This window comes from Cibotium barometz, chromosome 58 (assembly GCF_041138505.1).
Source record: "Cibotium barometz isolate CiBa-2024 chromosome 58, ASM4113850v1, whole genome shotgun sequence".
In the NCBI taxonomy this organism is placed as follows: Eukaryota; Viridiplantae; Streptophyta; class Polypodiopsida; order Cyatheales; family Cibotiaceae; genus Cibotium; species Cibotium barometz.
Genome location: NC_141103.1, coordinates 26708455 through 26713806, shown reverse-complemented (window position 1 = coordinate 26713806; position 5352 = coordinate 26708455).

Here is a 5352-nt window from a genome sequence, read left to right as displayed (position 1 = left end):
CTACCCTATACTCAACTTCACAGCTCAAAGTGTCCACTCTTGGCTACTTCTTGCCAAGCCATGATATACGTGAATCACCAAGATGAAAGTGCAAAAGCCACTAGTAGACACTCGCCTATTATATCATCTAGCCCAATCTAAACCATTGAAAGAATGTAGATGAATATCCCCCCCTTGACATAGAATAGGCTACTCGCATGTTATATCATCCAACCCAATCTATCTAAATCACTGAAAGAATGCAAATAAATATCACCCCCCTTAACATAAAATAGGCTACTCGCATGTTATATCATCTAGCCCAATCTAAATTATTGAAAGAATGTTGATGAATATCATCCCCCTTAACATAGAATAGGCTAAGGGACTGAGTACCATGTAAGTATCAAAATACTCACATGGCAACCTGCTAATGCTCACTTTTGGGACTGTCAAAATATGTAGATTTGTGGCAATCTCTAATGCAAATCTGCTCATACATCTCTAGCCCCCACTAATCGCTAACACAAAAGAGAGTTCAAGAAAATGTTTAAATGTTTAAGTGCCCTTAATAAAAAATTCCCAACCAAGCAAATGTTTAAGTGCCCACCAAATGTTTAGGAGTCCTTAATAAAAAAATTTCCTAACCAACCAAATGTTAAAGTGCCCTTCCCATCCAAGTGTAAGCATCTCAAATAAAGCCTTTTCCAAGGAGGTGTGACACCTTTTGATTGGAAATAGAAAATGGTAAAATTACTAGAGCCCTTTTATGAAATGATATTCTATCAAATTCAAGTACATGTATAGCTTTTTCCTAATTATACTTCATACCCTAGCTAACGGAATCTTCATTTTTATTACTAGACAATCATAACACTTGTTACATATTACCCTTATGCAGCATTGCTTAAATGTAAAGGAGCACATGCAAATGATGTAATTGATTCCATTTAACACTAACATTGATCTTCTATCCAAGGTGATGTATATACTATCTCATCTATCCCATTTGCAAAATTTGCATTCACATTTCAAGTCAATGAGAGTAGCGGGCTAAGTGTGTACTCTTGACTCTCATGTACATTTGCATGCTATCATGCTTATTAAAATTTAGTTGTATAAATATATGATCTTGAAGAATTCAAATAAGAAAGGCCATCAATACACTCTTGGGAATCGAGGGTAAGGGAATCTTCCTATTGCTTATCAGGAATATAAATGATGAGATTTCAAGAACTTGGCTTAGAATTCATATTAGACCTTTAATTTGAAAGTTGTATTGCCTTTGAGGGGATTTATTATGTTAAATATTATTTTTTTACTTCAAATGAGGCACTTGACTTTTTAAGAAATGATAATTTGCACTTTGAGTCCACTACTTCTTAGAAGCGTGAATCGTGTGAATTATTTGGTGAAGTTTATTTCTTCATGTTTAAGGTTTATGATACACAAATATGATCATAAAACCTCCATAAAACTAATTTGTTTATATATCGTGTGTGAAGTACACTTCATTGTGCTCTCAAGAGCCCATGATATACATTGACCTTTGCCATGAAAGGTATTAGTGTTTTATGATACATAAAAGGAAATTATAGCTAGAACAATGCCATTTAGGTGTATGTGCAATTGGTAAGGGATCTTTCATAGGGGTATCTTTTGTCCACACAAAACTCTAAGTGATGAAATGCATTGTTCATTTGAGTTACATAAAGAGAACTTGTGATTTAAGACTTAGCTTTCAAGTCTCTTGCCTTGCTACATGGAAAGTCAATATTGCTTATTATACCATTAAAGTGTGTATTAAGGGAATAAAAGTAATGTTTTTTTATGCCTTCATTGTCAACTTGCAAAATATGTGCCAGATTATCTTGCTTGTCTTTTTATACAATGACAGATTGGCATTAAGAGAACTTACGTGCTTATCTTACCTATGGATTTAGATTGATCCATTCTTATCTCTTAGATTGTGTTGGAGTCGAGATCAAGGTAATAACACACACATAGATAAGCAAGCAAAGAGAGATAGGTGGAACCACAACACTCAAAAGTAGATTGATGAAGTACAAGTGAAGTGACATGATAAGGTCACTTACATACACTCATAAGAGTGCATACATATGCTTGGGGAAAAAACCTCCTAAATAGAGAAAAAGTACCTTGGCCCATTATTAGGCTACCTCCACACATCACTACCATGTAAATGGCTACAAATCCCCCCTAGTGATGATGTAAACGCGTACAAGGATCATGTGGCTAATTAATCCCCCAATGGCAATAAGCCTAAGGCTTTGCAAAAAGCTTCGAACTTCTCGTATGAGAAATCCGTCGTGAACATATCTGCCACATTGTCGTGTGTAGAGACATGAGCCAAGTTAATATCTTTATAGAGACATAAACCAGGCTATTATCTGTTTGAGAAAAGCAATGTGTGAGGGTGCAACATGAATAGAGCAAGGGGAGGAGCATGCACATTAGAAAGAAAAATAGACTAAGGGTACATTGGCAAAGGTTGATTTGTTTGGTCATTTGTAAAAGGTGAAGTCAAAGGTCAAAAAGGTAGCACATGTAGTGTGAGCATTTATGGAGAGGGTTTATGAATAATCACGTATCATTATCTTGCTATTAGCTTAATCACGTATGAATAATCACGTATCATTATCTTGCTATTAGCTTAATCACATTTTTTATTATCTTAATCAATATACTTAATCATGTTTCTCATATGCTTTGATCCATCTTGAGCTTAGTCAAGCTTGATTTCTCAACATGGTATCAAAGCCATGCCTCTTCACTTATCCCATCTCAAGCCATCAACTAAAATAGGGTCTATTAATCTTGATTAAGCTCACTAATCCCACATTATCCCTCTTTCTCCTTTGTGCCCAAATTTCAAGTGGCTTGTGCCTCCAATTCTCTCCACCAATGAGGGAGATCTTCTAGCCACATCTTCATCACCACTAGGTAAATATGTGGCATGGAGGAATTAATCAAATTTGAAGCCGGCTGCCCCATTTTTTTGTGTTGCATCGCTGACTGGTTTGAAGCACCGTTCTCCGCCTCTATAAGACAAATTGGGCCAAGCCCTTTTGTGGGTATCTTATCCATACCCTAAGGAACTCTCACATCAAGCCTTGTCAAATTTCATCAAGTGTACACGCCACAGCAAGGAGAAATCTAGGCCGGTTTGCAGTTCATTAATGCCAATTTTTAAAAAATTAAGGTATAATCTCTTGGTTTCTCACTTCTCTCATCAAGTTCTTCCAATGTATGCAAAAAGCCCCGTCAAGAAGTGCTCCTACAAGCTCGATTGAAGGCTCCAAGCTCACAAGCTTGCTAATCATAATTTTTATAGTTGAAGGTAAAATTGGAAAATTGGAACAAAGTCTTGCATCAATAAGTGGTTACTTTCAATCTCTTTTGTATTGAGATTAGACACTGACCTTGAGTAGTACTCAAGTGTTAAGACCTTCTTAAACCTAAAATGACTACTTCATTGTGATTGAAAATTTTAAAGGAGAGTCCTTCCACACATGACAAATTAAAATCAGATTCATGTTAATAAAGGATGGGCTATGAAGCATTATAAATGGAAGGGAAAAATGTCCAGAGGATGAAGGGGATGAAAAGAACAAATGATTAAGTCGGAATGAAAAGGGATTAGCTATCATTGCATTAGGATTAGGGATGGATTTATCCATCACATTGCATCACAAGATACATCTAAGGGTGCTTGGGATGAGCTAGAGAAATTGTTTCGAGCAAAGCAAAAGAATTCAAAAATAAGCTTAAAAAATACAATTCTTTGGCTTGGACATTAAGGATAGTGAATCACTTTCAGCACACCTTAACAAAATGAAGAGTATAACTCAACAATTGGCTGGCATGGGGGCACCAATAGAAGAAGAGGATGCCATAGCCATATTGTTAAAAATCATGACACTTGAAGAGTATGGACCCCTAGTGGCTACCTTGAAGAACCTCCGAGATCCAACCATTGCAGGAGTAGAAGCAACACTCATAGAAGAAGAGAAGCGGATTCGAAGGAAGGCAGTTCAAGTCACATCAAGTGAGAAGAAAGCACTCTTCTTAAGAGGACTAGGACCGAGGACCAGAGAATGACCAAGGACAAAGATAACATGTCATCATTGTGGCAAGATTGGTCACATAGCAAAGGATTGTTGGCATAAAAAGAGAGTCGAAGAAGCCAATGTAATGTCAAATAAAGAAGACAGTGATGAGGCCTCGCAGGATGGAGGCAATGTAGATCATCTCTTCTAGATAATATGAGAAGCATGGCTCCTAACTCTTGGTTGTAACCCCACTCCCCCGATGTGTAAAGTGTCAAGGCAAAGCCAACATCGTAGCTCACAGAGTAACCTAGATGGACAGCTCCAACCATATGAGTATGGAGTGTAGGTTAGGTCAATACATGTTAGGTGTTAGACCCTCATCACATTGAGGTAAGGTGTTGAGGAAAGCAATGTGTGAGGGTGCAACATGAATAGAGCAAGGAGAGGAGCATGCACATTAGAAAGAGAAACATACTAAGGGTGCATTGGCAAAGGTTGATTTGTTTGGTCATTTATAAAAGGTGAAGTCAAAGGTCAAAAAGGTAGCACATGAAAGGTGCAAGGTAGCACATGAAAATTGCAAGGTAGCACATGTAGTGTGAGCATTTATGGACACATTGTTGAAAAACATGAATAGAGCAAGGAGAGGAGCATGCACATTAGAAAGAGAAACATACTAAGGGTGCATTGGCAAAGGTTGATTTGTTTGGTCATTTATAAAAGGTGAAGTCAAAGGTCAAAAAGGTAGCACATGAAAGGTGCAAGGTAGCACATGAAAAGTGCAAGGTAGCACATGTAGTGTGAGCATTTATGGACACATTGTTGAAAAACGAGGGTGCAGATAAAGCATGGATTGGGAGCTCCATGAGAACTATAAAAGGATGTACTTATCAACTCTAATGCAATGAGATTATGTAGGTTTATGATTAATCAATTACCATTATCTTGTTATTAGCTTAATCACATTTTATATTATCTTAATCAATATGCTTAATCATGTTTCTCATATGCTTTGATCCACCTTGAGCTTAGTTAAGCTTGATTTGTGTAATGAGTCTCTCCCTGACATGACGATAATGCACCTTAATGTGCTTTATGTGAGCATGAAACATTGGGTTCCTTGTAACTACTAATGCACTCTGGCTACTATGAAGATGGAGGTGGGATCTCCAACACCAAGATCTACAAAAGGCATCTAAAACTCCAGAGTTGCTATAAAATCTACCCTATACTCAACTTCACAGCTCAAAGTGTCCACTCTTGGCTACTTCTTGCCAAGCCATGATATACGTGAATCACC